Source organism: Cervus canadensis, chromosome 28 (assembly GCF_019320065.1).
Source record: "Cervus canadensis isolate Bull #8, Minnesota chromosome 28, ASM1932006v1, whole genome shotgun sequence".
Taxonomy (NCBI): domain Eukaryota; kingdom Metazoa; phylum Chordata; class Mammalia; order Artiodactyla; family Cervidae; genus Cervus; species Cervus canadensis.
This window is the reverse complement of record NC_057413.1, coordinates 50,033,468-50,051,767: the sequence shown is the minus strand read 5'-3', so window position 1 is coordinate 50,051,767 and position 18,300 is coordinate 50,033,468. Positions and strand designations below refer to the sequence as shown.

Genomic DNA, 18,300 nt, shown 5'->3' with positions numbered 1-18,300 from the left:
CATGCCTCAGTTATTATGGAGAGTGTGTTATCAGTGATCAAAATAAAGATGTCAGGAGGGGAAGTCTTGTCTCTGCAATGAGATCGTAGGATGTTTGAGACAGGAAACGATGCTTCTTCATCACGGTATTGAGCACAGTTTGAGGATTATTTTAGTTCTAAAAAACTCGAAGTATCTGTTGAGTAAATAAAGAATAAGGGAGTGAATGAATGAGAAGAAAAAGGTTGTAGAGGGAAGGAAAGAGAACAAACTGTAACCCACCAAGAGCCCACCCTAACCCTAACCCTCTCCTAAGGCTGAGATAGCAGCTGTCTCATGCCCAGGAGGGTGCTGCCATGTTATATTCCAAAACAAGATGGGATTTGGAAACTTGAGGTCATTTGGACCTGATTTTTTAATTAATTAATTAATTTGGCTGCACAAAGTCTTAGTTATCGCATACAGGATCTTCAGTTGCAGCATGGGGGATCTAGTTCCCTAACCAGAGATTAAACCCAGGCCCGCTGCATTGGGAGCATGGAGTCTTAGCCACTGGACCACCAGGGAAGTCCCCCATTTGGATATTATTATGCAGAATCTTTTCCAAGAAGCTGGCACTGGCCCTGAGCATCATTCCCTCCTCCCTCATGGCATCTCCAGAGGTCTGAGCCCTAAGAAATGACCCAAGGGTGCAGCCCAAGAAGCATGGTCATCATTGGCCTTGCTGGTCACAGGTATAGAGGCAGGGGCTAACCTGAAGCTTAGTGCTAACCCGCCATGCTGCTCCAGACCTGGCTCCCACCACAAAACCAGTCTCTCCCAGAGGTATCAGCCGCCGCCCATCCTGGCTCTCACCACTGGTAAGTAACGTGGTTTCAGACCACCTTGTGCATGGAGTCAGGACACGGAAGCAGATATTTCTTTTCCCTGCAGACGGCTTGTTCTTCTGATAAACTACAGTCTGATTTTATTAATACCAATGCTGGAGTGTGTTTTCTCATGATTAAGCATCTTTTCCTCCTGCCTCTTTAGACTTTTGCTATAAATAGGAGCTTCTTTGTTCTGTCTCCTCTGGGCAATAATTGGAAACATAAAGTTGGGGGGAGCGGAGACACCCTCGTGTCTTTCCGAATCTCTTGATTGTTTCTCCACAAGCAGGCAGTCGTGCAAACAAACGGGCTGCTTTGTTTGTGTTTTCTCCGAAGTCACAATTTCTTCCACTAAATGTTTACACATTCCAGCATCTTGAGGACTTGAGGACCAAGATTGATGGCATTTTAATATTTGTTTGAACATGTGCAGTTAATGTGTTTGGTTAATTAGGGTAATTAGTAGTCTTTTCATTCCAAGGCCGTTGTTGAAATTATATTGGGGCTGTTATTTCTTTTAATGAATTAACTGAAGAATTTTTATTTTGAAAATGAATCAGGACTGGCAGACATGAAGTTCAGCTCTGCAACAGAGGAGGAAGGGACAAGGATGCTGGGGGTCTGGGGGGTCTTTGGGGGAGAGTTCCCAGGCTCACTTAGGCCATCTAGGCTCCCATCTGTCGTGAATTACAATTCCCAGGGTGATATGACTTTGCATCCAAACCAGGACACTTTTGAGAATGAAATGGGGCCCCATTACAGATTTCAACAGGACCACAGCCCTAAACAGTCCCAGGGAAACCAGGACTATGGTCACCCTACCCCACATATGCATAGCTCTTTACACAGGACTTTCACTGTTTGATCTCATCTGCTCTCACTGGGAGGGAGGGATTGTTCCCATTTAACAGATGAAACAACTGAGGCTGCAAAGCTAAACCACTTGCCCCCAGCAGTGCAAGAAACCACACTCAACTGAGCTCTTCCTCAGAGCCGTATCCGTATCCTTTGTCCACCACTTTGACCCACATTCCTTTTGGTCAGTCAGGAATGGCCACCATGTGGGTGGGGTGAGTGGTAGCATGTGAACGTGTGTGGCAGAACTGGAAGATGGATGGGAAGGTGGTGGAAAGAAGAGGCGCATTAAGGAGCTGGCAGGAGGCTCCGGCCAAGAAGACTGGCGGACAGCAGGCTGGGTTTCTGAAAGAGGCTGACTTTCTCCAGGAGCCTCAGAGATGAGTGCTCTGGGGTTCCAGCCCCGCATCCCACCCCTCGGACATGGATGCGGCTCAGACGAACTCCAGGGTTCCTGTGTGGCCAAGGGAGCTCTAAAGCAATGGCTATTGTGTAAGAATTTTGCAGGAAATAATATTTGGCCAACTCCTGGCCAAGAAGGCTAGCCACATGCAGCTGTGGGCTGTCGCGGTGACTCTGAATGTCACCCTGCTCGGTGACTCATCAGACAGGCAGCGCTGCTCCTGTCGCGTCTACGTGTTTCTCTCCACCTCCCGTCTCTCCTGCTGCCCTCATCCTTCCCGCGTGGCAAAGGCAAACATCCTCTGCACAGCTTAACTAATTCCCTCTGATATCAGCATTTCTATCTTTACAATTTGGCGTCCCTGTGAAGTTTCCCTTTGTACATTTCCCCATTCCTGTATTCCCATCATTCAGGTATCATCACTCAATAACCATTCGACAGCAGTAATGCTTTTCATATGGAAAGAATTGTTTTTTTATTGATGGCAAATGTTGTGATGAACTTTCATGCCCACTTGGAGCCAGAGGAGCTTTTTATTGGGTGAACCGCACTAAGATGTGATTCCAAGAAATGTCTTTGGAGTGTGGACTGAGATGTACTTTTGGGAACGAGTCTTGTGGCCGGGATTGGGGGAGGGAGGGCAGCCTTCTCCTTTATTAAACTCTCATCAATCACATTGTATAATAACAACATTATTAATAACCCCATAGTTGCATTGCACTTGGTATTTTTTCAAGCACTTCCTTGGAATATTATTACTTCCATGTTACAAGTTAAGCAACATTGTAATAGGATTGACTGGCCTGGTGAGCAAGGAGTTAGCTGATAAGCAGGTCCCCATCCCATGAGAAAGATACTTTTTAGCAGGTGTGAAAATCCATCTTTGGGCACCTCTGAAGATCAGAAGTCCCTTCCAAGTTAAACTCTTCCCAAGATCCCCTTTGCCCGGTCAAAACATAAGATGACGGCCATCACCCGAGGCATAGTGCTCATCTCAAGGCTTCAAGCATCCTGACACCTAACCCAGATGCAGTAGGAAACCAAGGCTTATTTAGCAACATATGACAATGGCATGTGGTGTGGTCAATAGAATATGAATGTCATGTACTGTTCCCAAACCAGCACCATTCTTCATTGAGACTAACAAGAGAATTATAAGCACTAGATGATGGTGGTGGAGCTACTGGTGTATTCCATCCACACTAACCAGTTGTCCGATTTGAACGCCAACCCACCACTGCACTCTTCAAAAGCCATCCTTAGCACTGGCCTTGGTTAAATAAGGGAAGGAGGGGACTCTATAGGAACTTGGAAGCCATCTGGGGCTACCATTATCACCATTTTATTAATAAGGAAGCTACTGATAAAGCCTAAATATTGAGGAGGAACTTGCCATAGTTAGCAGGGCAAGCCAGGGCAGAGAGGTACCAAGGACCGTAGTGGAGAATGTGGCTCTTCACTCAGCCTCCCACATAGAACCAGAGACTCTCCTAGCTCAGCCTGCCTGACTTTTCTTCTCCTTTCTTAGCCCGTTGGTTCCCCATTATTACTGGTCTGCAGCTGGTACTCAGGGACTCACTAGTTTATCAGAGTTAAGAGGAGGGTATCCTTCTACACATCTGGTTTCCCCATGCCCCACCTCCCATCCTGCACCATGCCCACATCTTTCATCATAAGGCAGCAAAACTCCCTGATCAGCAGATTGTACTGGAAGCACTTGGAGGTGGTGTGAAGCAGCAAGATGCTGTAACTCAATGGGGTTCGTGGTTAGCATCCAGCTGCCACGCCTGGAGGGGTGCCCTTGGAGATCTGTCCTAAGAGCCGGTCCCAGACAGGATAGATCACTCAGGAATGCTCTAAGAGGAAAGGTGCTTTTGTTTCTAGCACCTGCTTCCATTATTCATGGGCGTCCCTCAGCAGGTCCTCAGCCTCCTTGCTTATCTTACTGAATGGCTCATGATGGAACATCCGGACTCCATGGAGCTCAGATCTTGTGTCCTTTCAGACCTAGCCCTCCCTGGCTCTTGTTTCAAGGGATGTTTTCCTGACTACCCTCTTGGCTTTCCCTAGTTCTTCGTCTGCTCTTTCTGTTTTGCTTGGCTTATGAGACATCATTTTTCATTCTAAGCCAACAAGCTGCTCCTACAGCAAGTCTATTTCAGTCTCAGAGCATTGAGGAGGGGGCTCAAATCATGGTTAGCTTCTCTAGACTCTAAGGTTGCCGGAAATTCCATCCAGTGCATCCTAGCTGGTGCATCTAGTATCCTAGTGCATACCTGTGCCATATGTAGGGCTCTTCATTCACATTTTGCTTGGAAAACAAAGCGATTTATGGGGACTTTTCCTCCTCAATTTCCTCTCAGAAACTAACCATCTAATGCTGCTACTACCACCATCAAGTTAAAGGGGAAACCAAGGCCACCAGCCAGAGCACTGGTGACCAGTAAGGCCCTGACTTCACACCTGTTACGGTCTCTCTGCCCAGTTCCATCTCATCGTCGGTCCTCATAGCATCGGTCAGGCCTTCCTCAATCCTCCTTTTCCAGTCTTTTTCCTCTTGGGTTCCTGGTTGAGGATAACTTAGGGGCTGCTTCCTCAGATACCCATGGCTGTTGCTCTTTCCATCAAGGTTATCAAGAATGAAGCACCTCTTCTGGGTCAGACACTGGGCTAGACACGTTGTATACCTTGTATTCGTTATCTCATGAAATCTGTACCATGATCTTACACAGGACATGTGGGAACTGAACTCAAAGAGGGTAACCATTACCCAGAGTCCAGGCAAGATTTAAACCATAGCTTCCTGAGACCTCCCTGGTGGTCCAGTGATTAAGACTCTCCCTGCCAATGGTTTGATCCCTGGTCTGGGAACTAAGATCCCACTTGCCTCAGGACGAAAAAGTCCATGTGCCTCAACTACTGAGCCCATGCCTTGCTGCTGCTACTACTAAGTCACTTCAGTCGTGTCCGACTCTGTGCGACCCCATCCCTGGGATTCTCCAGGCAAGAACACTGGAGTGGGTTGCCATTTCCTTCTCCAAAGCATAAAAGTGAAAAGTGAAAGTGAAGTCGCTCAGTCATGTCCGACTCTTCGCGACCCCATGGACTGTAGCCTACCAGGCTCCTCCGTCCATGGGATTTTCCAGGCAAGAGTACTGAAGTGGGGTGCCACTGCTTTAGGCCCCAGTAAAGTAAATGCTCTGCAACAAAAGAAGCTATCACGAGGAGAAGCCCAGGGGCGACCACTCGAGAGTAGTCCCCGCTCGCCACAACTAGAGAAAGCCCGCGTGCAGCAATGAAGACTCAGATCAATTTGTGTAAGAGGCCCTTCACCAGGAAGGAGAACCTTGACCATCAGCCAGCTTTTCTCCTTAACCTCATATTTAGCTAATCCTCATCATATTGCTGAAGGTGACAACCAGGACTCTCCTTTCAGGAACACAGACCTCGCTGTATAATGGCGACCTGCACACACATTCCAGTGAGCAGATACCATGTGGGGTGGGGTCACCAAACCTGAAATAGTGAGCCCTCCAACTTTAGCAATGTAGCCCCAAGGCACAAGCCATTCCCAGGTGTGGCTTAGAAGCCGCATCTGTGTTTTCTATGTGTGCTCAAACATGATAAGTCCAGGACTTCCAGAGATCCCTAAAGAAGTTCCCCAGGTATTTTTGCAGAGACAGAAAGAAAAAGTGCCCTGAGCCAATTCTCACCAGCCCCTGAGAACCAGCTGTGCCCATCACTTCTCAGTTCTGGCTATAGAGATATCACACTGGTGTTTGAACTTGGCCAAAGAGAAAGTATTTACACCACAGAAATTGGCAAACTACACATGAGGGCTTTTGCTTTTGCTCTGGGCAAGAGAGTGATGAAACTTTTACCAACTTTTGGAAGGACAGGTAGAATAATGAGAAACAATGGAGTAGCCAGTTTACCCCTGGCAGGCTTTGAGGGGCTCCCACAAACCCCCACCTGCTCAAGACTCATTTGCCAGGTTGTCCCTCCACCAACAAGGGCTATACTTCCAGCCTGGGTCACTTCTCAGGACCAGACGACAGAGGCAAGGGCTCTCCTGGAAGTCCTGGTCACTGTGCCCACCTAGGATTCCACTTGTAGTCCAGGCTTTATCCCAGGCCCTCCCCTCAAATACAGCGGCCAGCACCCCTTTTACCCCAGGAGGAAACTGCCACTTGGAAGCAAAGGCATAGCTGGCAAGGACCCAAGAGGACCACAGGTCCATGCCAAGGAGGACAGAGACTAAATCTGAAGCTTTCTTACTCTCCAGATTCCTGGTTGTGGGAAGGAGCTACAGGAACACTTGGGAAAAGGAAGAAATGACTTTGCAGAGGCAGGAAGCCGGGTTAAAACTGCAGACTCTAAAGTTCCTGCATTTAGGCATTTCCCTTTTTACCCTCCAAGTTCTAGGAAAGAACTATCTTTTTTTTTTTTTTTTTAATGACTGGGGTGATATTTATTTTTTAATTTAGTTTTTGGCCATACTGCTTGGCATGCTGGATACTAGTTCCCAGACCAGGGATTAAACCTATGACCCCTGCTGTGGAATCGCTGAGCAACGGGCCACCAGAGAAGTCCTAAGAACTGCTCTAATTTGAGAACATCCAGGCAAGTGTGCCGTGGACCCTCCTCCTTCCTGAGAAGGACCCCAAGTGCCCCCGCACGTGGCTCCACCTTTTAGACGAAGCCGCTGAAGGAAAGGGCAGCAGAAGGGAGTCAGGAAGGAGGATGGGAGAGAAGAAACAGAGCATAGAAATAAAGCCAGAAGCAGAGGAGGAACGTCAGAGACAGCACTTTTGCCTTGGAAACCAGCACAAGGAAAGAGGAGAGGGTGGGGCCTGGAGAGGATGAGGATGCAGGCCAATGTCACCATCTTACTTGTTCCTTCCACAAGGACTTCCTCAGTACAAATCCATTCTGTAGCCAGCAGCTGCATGACCCATCCTACAATACTACTCTCAATAGGTCAAAATTTTCAATGACTTCTTGTTGCCCCAAATCACTAGCTTTGCACCTAAATTCTCCCTTATCTGGTCCCAATCTGCCTTCTCAAACCCATCTCCCACTGAGCTGTTTATAGAGGATTATTCTAAATTATAATCCTCCTTGCTTGCTCCTTGGAAGAAAAGCTATGACCAATCTAAACAGCATATTAAAAAGCAGAAACATTACTTTGCTGATAAATGTCCATCTGGTCAAAGTTATGGTTTTTCCAGTGGTCATGTATGAATGTGAGAGTTGGACTGTAAAGAATACTGAGCACTGAAGAATTGATGCTTTTGAACTGTAGTGTTGGAGAAGACTCTTGAGAGTCCCTTGGACTGCAAGGAGATCCAACCAGTCCATCCTGAAGGAGATCAGTCCTGGGTGTTCATTGGAAGGACTGATGCTGAAGCTGAAACTCCAATACTTTGGCCACCTGATGCAAAGAACTGACTCCTTAGAAAAGACCCTGATGCTGGGAAAGATTGAAGGCTGGAAGAGAAGGGAACGACAGATGAGATGGTTGGATGGCATCACTAACTCAATGGACATTTTGAGTTTGAGCAAACTCCAGGAATTGGTGATGGACAGGGAAGCCTGGCATACAGTCCATGGGGTCCCAAACAGTCAGACATGACTGAGTGACTGAACTGAACTGAGCTGAACTGATTCTAAATGAGAAGAGACAAGAGGCATGGACACTAATGCAAAATGTGATCCTTGATTGAATCCTAGAGTTTTTCTTAAGTAATTGTAAAGAATATCATTGAGACAATTTTAGAAATTTAATAGCTCACTATTTGTAATATAGTAATATACTTAAATAATATTTTTTAATATTTAAATAATCATATATCATATGATACAATAGGTCAAAGTCTCATGGGTATGATCATTGTATTTTGGAATACATGATGAAATGCTTAGGTGTGATGTATCATGATATCTGCAACTTGACTTTAAAATGATTGAAAGAAAAACAGAGGGAGTAAATATGGTGAAATATGAGTTGATGAACAAACTAAGTGAGGAATATTTATTGTAAAGTTCTCTCAACGTTTCTAAAGATTGGAAAATGTTCAAAATTAAAAGTTGGTTTAAAAAGAAAATAACAAAGCCTAAAGTAGCTCGTGGCCTCTACCCACTATCACCACCAGCTTCTCCAGTCCAAAGTCCATCACAGCATACGACTGGTCCTGGCTCCATCTCTTCCATCTTGCAGCTGTCTCACTAGTCTCCAAGCTCAAAAGCCTTCTCACTGTTTCTAGAGCCAAGCGTGGGTATTATAACTAGAGAAACAGACAATATATGTATTATCTGATAAAGATCGACTTGTGTGAGTGCAAGAAGAAAAACAAAGCATATGCCTGCCTCAGGGCCTTTGCACTTACGGCTCCTGTTGCTTGAAACAGTTTCCCCTGGGGTTAGAGCTTAGTCACTCACTTTCTTTAGGATTCTATTCAAGAATGACTTCTTCAGAAAGATCATTCCTGGCAATCCTATGTGAAACAAAATCCTCACCTACGTCATTATTCTCTATCCCCTTTCTTTGTTTTTTGTTTATACAAAACACTTAGCACAACTTGACATTATGCTATTTATTATTCATTTACTGTTTATCTGCCTTTGTCATTATCTGCAGTGTCTAGAACAGCAGGTGACACATATTTTAAACTATATAGAGAAACAAGTGGATAACTGAATTGTTTATATATTAATTTGACACATAACTATGCCTGACTGGGCTTCCCAGGTGGCTCTCGTGGTAAGGTACTTGTCTGCCAATGCAGGAAATGTAAGAAATGGGGGTTAGATCCTTGGGTCAGGAAGATCCCCTCGAGGAGGGCAGGGCAAGCCACTCCAGTATTTCTGCCTGGAGAATCCCATGGACCAAGGAGCCTGGAGGGTTACAGTTCATAGCATCACAGAGAGTCAGAAATGACTGAAGCAACTTAGCACAAACACATCCTGACTGCCTATTGCTGTTTACTTTGTCCAAGTATCTTCTATCACACTTAGTTCTGGAAAGTTACCTTTTTGTTAATTGATTCTTTTTTTGTTTGTTTCCCATTTGTCTCAGTGATAGTCAGAGCTTCCCAGGTGACTCAGCGGTAAAGAATCTGCCTGCAATGCAGGAGACACAGATTTGATCCCTGGGTGTAGAAGATCTCCTGGAGAAGGAAATGGCAACCCATTCCAGTCTTCTTGCCTGGGAAATTCCATGGACAGGAGAGCCTGGTGGGCTACCATCCATAAGGTCACAAAAGAGTTGGACACAACTTCTCGATTACACAACAACAGTTTTTCATGAGCTTCAGTCTTTTAACTATAAAATAGAAACCATAAAGCCTACTTCATAGGCATAAATTGGATTCATAGAGTATATGAAACAGATGAATGATACACAGTGTCTAACATAGTGCCCTATAGAAAGCAGGCTGTGAGCTTTCCAATTGTCCCTTCACTCCAGGTACCGAAGAAGATGGGGGGCAGCATATCAGGTGTCTTGTCCTGGGCCACACGGCTACTGGGCTGCCTGGCCATGAGTGGGGTACCCCCCCAGCTGCATCCACCACAAGGTCACCCGGCTGGCACACACCCAGCCTCCCTCCCTCCCTCCATTCAGATCTCCTGAATGCCCTGACCTCACCCAGCACTTTGCTCTGAAGATCTCTGAGGGCTTCAAAGACTCCTCTTCAGATTCAATACAAAGGATGTTCCCTCTGGGTATGTACACAGGTGGGGGCAAGGCTAGAGGGTGGGGCCCAACCACCCCTCAAAGTGAAGCCACAACTCCCTCTGCTCTGCTTTTAAGGAGATTTTCCTGCACTGCTATTTCCTTTGGGGCTTCCCTGGTGGCTCAGAGGGTAAAGCATCTGCCTGCAATGTGGGAGACCCCGGTTCAATTCCTGGGTTGGGAAGATCCCCTGGAGAAGGAAATGGCAACCCACTCCAGTACCCTTGCCGGGAAAATCCCATGGACAGAGGAGCCTGTTAGGCTATAGTCCATGGGGTCACAAAGAGTTGGATATGACTGAGCGAATTCACTTTCACTTTCACTATTTCCTCTGCTGTCGGTGGAAAAAAATGCAAAGTCCAGTTCATCCCCACATAGGCTCTGGGGTGAGGGCTTGGGGGTCCACTGGAATGGTCTTACTCTCTAAAAAGCAAGAGGTAGTGGCCCTGCTTCTCATGGGTGGAGAATGAAAATGTCCAGTCAACCGCTTAAAAGCCATACTTTCCCCCAAGATTACCCAAGGAGGTCCCATTTTTAATTATTCTGTCTCTGTAATCTTTTAAAATGCCCCAGAGAGCAAGTGTCCAAGTTTCATCTCTTTAAGACTGCTTTTCTTCCCTGAAACAGCACCAAAATCCTTTGTTAGCTGGTGAGGTCTCATTATTCAGAAAGCAGGATCACCGTTTGTCCATGATGGTTTAAACACCCTGGGTACCAGGTCTCCGATGCACCTCCCTTGAGAGACAGGGTCCCCTCTCCTGGAATCTGGGTGGACTTGTGACTGCGTGGACCAATGGATACAGTGAAAGTGACACCATGTGATTCTGAGGCCCCAGCATTAAAGGCCATGCAGCTCCCCCACCCCAGGTTGACTGGACACTTGTTCTCAGGGCCCAACCAAGTACAAGAGAAGTCCAACGACCCTGAGGCCCCCACACCCGGAGGGGGTCCTGGCTCAGACAACCCTTCATCCAGCCCAATCTAGGCAGCCAACAAGTGAATGAAGACACCCCCAGTCTTTCACATCTTCCCAGCTGAGGCCACTTGTGTACCATGGAGACAAGCCTGTTCTAATTTCTGATCCATGGAATCTGTGAGCGAACGTAATTAAATATCAACCTCCTGCACCACCATATTTTGGGGTGATTTATTGTTCAGTAACAGATGATGAAGCCCAAGTACCATGTCTCATAAAACCCAGGAGTCTGGAAAACTGAATTATACAGACTGAATGCCCTAACTCTTAAGGACGGGGTGGGGAAGGGGGAGGTGGCTATGCAACAAGTCCACTAGGACTTGTTGATGGAAGAAGAGACAAAGTTGGACCCACATAAGAGCTGTCTGGAGTAGAATTAGTGGGAGAGGAGAGATAGACAAAAGGAGACATCTTCTTTTTTACTTTATTGTAATTCTGGACTGATCTTTCAAATAATTTTTTTTAATAAAAAGAAATTGATAGAGAAACAAAGACTAACTACTGTGATTTCAATGGATGGTTTATTCAAAGATTTTTGTGTTGCCTGGAAAGAAAGTGAAAGTGTAAGTCATTCAGCCGTGTCCTACTTTTTGCAACCCCATGGACTATACACAGTCCATGGAATTCTCCAGGCCAGAGTACTGGAATGGGTAGCCTATCCCTTCTCCAGAGGATCTGCCTGACCCAGGAATCAAACTGGGGTCTCCTGCATTGCAGGTGGATTTTTTACCAACTGAGCTATCAGAGAAGCCCTGTTGCATGGAACTCTGCTCAATGTTATGTGCCAGCCTGGATGGGAGGAGAGTTTGGGGGAGAATGGATACATGTGTATGTGGGGCTGAGTCCCTTCAGTGTTCACCTGAAACTATCACAACATTGTTAATCGACTAGACCCTAATCCAAAATGGTTTTAATATTTTAAAATTTTTTAATTAAAATAAAATTAAATTAAAAGATTTTCGTGTTGAAATTTGCCAGTGTTGGACATGTTAGTTTCAATGTTTCTCCAGCATTTTCTCTTCTGGTTACCCCAGTGTTCTTTGGGGTCCTATAGGGCAAGCTACCAAGAATAAAGGCCAAGGTGGCCACTTTCAGTTGCAGTGTGCTATTGCAACTCAAATACTGCATGTCTTTAGAAGGACTCAGGTGTCAAGGAAGAGCCTTGGGCTGAGAGAAAAGGTCCATCTAGTCAAGGCTATGGTTTTTCCAGTGGTCATGTATGGGTATGAGAGTTGGACTATAAAGAAAGCTGAATGCCAAAGAATAGATGCTTTTGAACTGCAGTTTTGAAGACTCTTGAGAGTCCCTTGGACTGCAAGGAGATCCGACCAGTCCATCCTAAAGGAGATCAGTCCTGGGTGTTCATTGGAAGGACTGATGTTGAAGCTGAAACTCCAATACTTTGGCTACTTGATGCAAAGTGCTGACTCATTTGAAAAGACCCTGATGCTGGGAAAGATTGAGGGCAGGAGGAGAAAGGGATGACAGAGGATGAGATGGCTGGGTGGCATTATAGACTCAATGGACATGAGTTTGAGTAAACTCTGGGAGTGGTGATGGACAGGGAGGCCTGGCATGCTGCAGTCCATGGGGTCACAGAGTCGGACACAACTGAGTGACTGAACTGAACTGAACGTGATGTGTGCATGTGTGCTGAGTCACTTCAGTCATATCCAACTCTTTGCGACCCCGTAGATCACAGCCCACCAGGCTCCTCTGTTCATGGGATTCTCCAGGCAAGAATACTGGACCAGGTTGCCATTTCTTCCTCCAGGGGATCTTCCCAACCTAGGGATCCAACCCACATCACCTGTGTCTTCTGCACTGCCTGTGGATTCTTTACCTCTGAGCCACTGGGTAAGCCCTAGTGTGATCGTTAAACTTGGGCGAGTCATGTTAACAAGTCCAGGCCTCAGTCTGGTCGTTCGCAAATTGGACTCAGTGATCCAAGTTCCCTTTTCTTACACTTTGGAGAGAAAGAAGTTAATATTTATTTTTTCTATGTTAATATTTAATACTTATGCTGGGCCCTCTATTTAGGTTATTTTATCTACTCTTCCAAAAAAAAGTTCCTAAGAACCAGTGTCCCCATTTTGCCTATCAGGAAACAAAGGCCCAGTGGGATGGTTTCAGTCACTGGGAGGTGGAGGGATGGAATCCTAGAATCAACAGGGCCACCCCCAGGGGATGCTCCCTCCCTTTCTGCCCCCACAGTGGTTCCCACACCTCGTGCCCAGAGGCTTCAAGAGTCTACTTCTTCAGTCGGTTCTAATCCTCCATAGTTAACAGGGAAGGTTCTAACTACATTCCTTTGCACTGTCATCAGCTACTTAAAGTGGCAAAAAACAATAGCCTCTTTCTCTGCTCTCCTGGAAGGGTGGCTCTTGGACCCTTGCTGAGTCTCTGAGTGACAACCAGGGCAGACTTTCCAGCCTAACTGCCCCCAGGTGCCCTGGGCAAGTCTAGAGGGATCCTGCTACCCAGCTCTTCCCCATAGAACTGTTAAGTGGTGTGAGCTTCTACTTTCCCCGTAAAGAGAGTCCCCCAACCCTAGTATATTTGGCATATATTTGATCCATTACAGGACTCAGAAAAGCATATCATGATCCTTTTGACAAAATATTAGGGACTCCTCTTGATAAACACACCCGTTCTCTATGGCCAGAATGCCCCTTATCCAGATGCCTCACACCTGAGATCTCTTCTCCCACACCTGTCACTGATGTCTGAATCCCGAAACAATCACCAAATGCTGACCAAGTCCCACTGCAGTGGACCTTAAGAGGGGTCATTGAGAACTGTGATATATAAGGATGTGGCTACAGAGGGGTTAAGCTCATAGGCTTTGCCTCTCTTCCCGTGAAGAGTTGTGGGGTCTACTTCCCCTCCGCTTGACCCAAGGCTGACCCCCCTGATTGCCTTTGACCAACAGAACACAGTGGGAGTGACCTTGCCCATCTCCTCTTCAAGATGGACCTTAGGAGAGATGCAGCTTCCACTTTTGTGCCTCTTAGAAGCCCTGACTGTGGAAGAATTCTGACTACCCTGGGATCACCATGCCATGAGGAAGCTCAAGCTAGCCCTGCAAAACTGCCGGGCTGAGCCCTGCCAGCATTCTTGACCCACGGAATCATGAGCAATACAATAGCTATTATTCTAAACCACTAAATTGTGATGCTGTTGGTTAAGCAGAAACATAGATAACCAAAAGAATGTAAGAGGATTAGAGCACCGAACTCATGGGGTTCAGACGACATATGGTGTCACTGAGCAATTGAGTCAGAATGGCTAGGAAGTCTGCACAGAAGGAGACCTGAAGGTTTGTAAGAGGAGATGGAGTTGGATGCATGCAAGGACAGGGTGTCGGGGAGGAAATTCTATAAGATCCAGCTACTCCACAGGCCTCTGGGAAAATGCCCTGAACACCCACCAGACTCCTCTTTTATTTTCACTTCAGCCACCTGACTGCAGAGAGCAAACCGTTAACCCTGGGGCATCAACCTGAATTTGACCCAAAGTGCCCATTATAAGTAGAAGATTTCTCCAGAGTCCTGTTTTATCTCTCCAACTCCTATGAATTTCATATTGCATTCCATACTTTATTCATCTGTATCTTAACATAAAAAAATGTTTGAAATTTCTTAGCAGTTAAGTTACCTCAACCAGTTCAAGGAAAATAGATACTCCAGGAAAAGGGGTCACAATGAGACAGGAGACTGTGTAGACCCAAAACACACATACACCCCGAGGCGGGTGGGCATCAGGCTCACTCTCCCTCTGTGGCCAAAGACTTTGGGATTTTTCCTTTAAGATCTAGTCACACATTCTTAGCAGCCATATCTAGCCTCTGGCATCCCCCCATACTGTCTCATTCCCAGCTTGAAGCTCCCCCTAGGTTCACAAGGGGCCCAGCTCAGGAGAGAACCCACCGACCCCCTCCAGATGTGGATTAAAAATTAAAGTCACCTGACGCTTGAGTTCTTCTATCTCTGATCCAGGCTCCAGGTCAGCCACCAATAGAGTGTTTGGAAAGCAACCTGAGGTGATTCTCAGCCTTTCCAACACACTCAAATGCTCCCACAAACCTCTTTTTCTTAGAGAATTATACACACACACACACACACACGTACGTCTACAGCCTGTGTAGATACGTTGACACTTGGAAGCAATAGAGAGGAAAGCTTTTATTATTGTTTGCCATTTGAAAATGATTATCCAGCAGGATGATGTGTATTGAAGGAGACAAGCCGCAGTTAGCATCCTGGGGAGCACTCCCTCCCTAACCTGGGTGAGCCTGCTCCACCTCCCAGCTTCTCCACTGGGGACTGCCTGGTGCCAGACTTGGATGCCGACCAACACAAATTAAAGGAATAAACGGCCTCCTAGACGGGACGCGGGATGCGGGACAGTGAGAATGCTGAGAATTTTAAAGGGCTCATCACCTCAGTAGGAGACAAAAAATAAGCCTCAGAAGGAGAAGCTACCCCAGCAGATGGTCACCTTCTCCAGTTCAGAACGTCTCTGGTTGCGGGTTACCCAGTGATTACAGAGGCGATCTCTCCTGCACCCACACCCCTCCTCCCCGCCGTCCCCCTGCCCTGCCCTGCCCAGGACCTCTAGTCCTCCCTACAGCAAATCCTCTCTCCTCTTGGGTCCTTTCTGGAAATACAGTTGAGCCGTGTTTAAAATCGGGAAGCCCTAAGACAGCGCTCTGTGTGAGAACACAGCTAACCAACTTGTATTCAAAACTGGATCCAGAGGTTGCCAGCGTTTAGTGGTATCTGTTTGGGGTGATGGGAATGCAGCGGTCATACAATGTGGAGCGTGGACTAAATGCCCCTGAACGGTTCACTTTAAAATGGTAAAAAAAAAAAAAATGGTTCATTCGGGGCCTTCCCTGGTGGCCCAGTAGTTAAGAATCCATCTGCCAGTGCAGAAGACATGGGTTCGATCCCTGGTCCGGGAAGATCCCACATGCCAAAGGGCCACTAAGCCTCCACACCACAACTACTGAACTTCCCATGCCACAGCTAGAGAGTCGTGCACCACAGTGAAAGGTCCTGTATGACACATTTGCACACTGCAACTGAGACCCAAGACGGCCAGATAAATACATATTTGTTAGAGAAAGTTTCATTTTATGCCATGCGAATTTCACCCCAAGTTAAAAAAAAAAAAAAAGATCTCACAAGAAAAAGTAAATCCTTCTAGAATTCTATTAATCAACCCATATTCGACATTATACGATTGTTCCTAGTGCCTTGCAGGACAGGACTTCAGAGCTCCTAGGACAGAGAGAAAGCAAAATCAGTGAGCTGCCCAGTAGGCTAAAATTAACCGACCCTCCATGATCTGGATTTGGCAAGTGGCTAAACTTCTCTCCTGTTCCTCCTTTGTGAGCTCAAACATGTCTTATGAGCCTCTTGAGAGGAGCCCATAAAAGCAATGATAGACTCAGGCCAAATCTTGGGGGGCGGACTGTATGTTTGACCTCCTAACAACTTCATTTCTTTCTCAGCCCCCAGCCAGCCATCTCCAAGAAGCCCCCACATCAGGCAATGCAAAATTTTTCTTTATATATGATTTTAATCTTCAACAGTCCTGACTGGTTCAAAATAAAGAGAAGGGAAGAAAAAAAAAAAAAAAAAGAGAGAAGGGAAGATACTGGGAGTGTGTCCCCTACAAATTTTAAAAAGGAAAATGAAAGCAGTCTTGTATTCCAACAAGTCCTTGTGATACTCAGAAAAGAATCCTTTTGGTCAAAGAATATTTTTATTTCATGTGTCTATATAAATAGGCTTTTTTTTTTTTTTAATAGAAAGCACATCACTAGGGTCTAAAACAAACGTGGTTTTGATTGAACCAGACTTACATTTATATCTGAAGCTCGTTGGCTAACAATAGAACTGGTTTTCCCATTTGCCAACATCAATGTTGACCTGTTTTCACCTACATTTTATAGACGTCAGAAAGAGAAACTGTGCGCTAGTCAGGGGCGTATCCTGGCCTTTCTCAGCCACACTCACTTGCATTTTTTGCAGCTCCTTTAAATTCCCCTTGTCACAAAAACTAACAATAAGGTCAAGTATTTCAGAAAGAAATATTGAATTATTATCCAACTTTGTCAAACAGCCAAGAGCCTACGAAAGCTAACCACGAACTGCAGAAGGGCGGATTAACCTCAGGCCTCCCAGCCCTGCCTCCATTGCTCGGGGAAGGATTTTTGGCACCAGGGGGGCACCGGGAGGATTGGGGGGAATGGGAGCTGGACGGCTCACAATCACGTCCCAGCGTCCGTCCCTAGGGAGTGTCTTGTTGCTCTCGTTTGCTGCTGCAAAGAGCCAGCTTTGATTTTTCTTGGAGAAGGTTCCAGGCACCCTAACATCTCAGTCATGCCAACACCACGAGGCTGCCCAGCTCTCCTGATCCCCTGGCCGTATCCCTGTCCATCAAGGCTAATTTCTATGACAACATAAACTTCACTGTGTCGCCAATAAACTCAAACCCAATGGAACTTGATGCAGCCAGGACCGGAGAATGACAGACGGGCAAGATGTCAGGGCTGGAAATAGAACTCGTTCCGCCAGTCCGTGGTTTGGGAGGGGTACAGAAGGATTTATGTGTGTGTGCATGTGTTTTATTTGCTGTAATAAGTCTAATAAAGTTCCATTAATCAATAAACTGCCTCTTGCAGAGACAGGAATAAAGTGCAAGGCCCTCTGACGTGAGCTTCAGGTAGAACCAGGACTCTCTCCCTCATTTGCACTCCAGCCCACAGTGTCTAAGAACACGGGTCCCCTATCACCTCAAGGCATCTGGGCAGGGTTCTGGGGCAAGAGGGAGAAAGAAAGAAGAAGGAGGGTTGGCTTTCAACGGGGCAAGGTAGAGATTAGCCTGTAGGAAGGCAGCAGCTCTAGGAGGAGATGTCAAAAAACCATCCCAAGCAACTTTCCTGCCCTTTGAGCTAGGTATGTGACTTTGGAAGTGAGGTTTCAGTAGTTCCAAAAAAAACCTTTCTTGAAATGCAAATACAACTGACTCCTCAAAGGTGAGGGTCGGGACATCTTCATCTTATAAAAGAAAGGGAACACAGTGCAGGGGTAAATGGTGTGGGCTCACAGAGAGACTCAGGGCCCATGGGGGTCTTTCTGGGGCATGGCAGGCCTCCAAAGGAGGGGTCTGGAGGGGTGGGTAGAGAAGATCCCAAAGTCCTGCTTTAAAGTTTTACACAGGGTCAGTCATGAGCATAACTCGCGTGACATTCTTTGAACAGGTCTAACCAAGAGCATAAATGTGTCCCAACCATTTATACTTGTCACTCTGCTGAACGCTGAAGGGTCTCAGGTGTCAGATTATCCCTCACTTTCTCATCGAGACTCCCGTCCAGGACTTCCCTGGCAGTCTAGTGGTTAAGACGCTGCACTTCCAATGCAGGGGGCCCAGGTTCAATCACTGGTTGGGGAACTAAGATTCTGCATGCCCT

The 18,300-nt window shown here is 46.4% G+C and overlaps 1 non-coding gene across 1 annotated transcript; it reads left to right on the top strand.

Moving 5' to 3' along the window:
- The first annotated feature begins 18,208 nt into the window (after nt 1-18,208).
- Nucleotides 18,209-18,281, top strand: TRNAG-UCC. Its single transcript has one exon. It is a non-coding gene; the product is annotated as a tRNA-Gly (tRNA).
- Nucleotides 18,282-18,300: the final 19 nt, after the last annotated feature.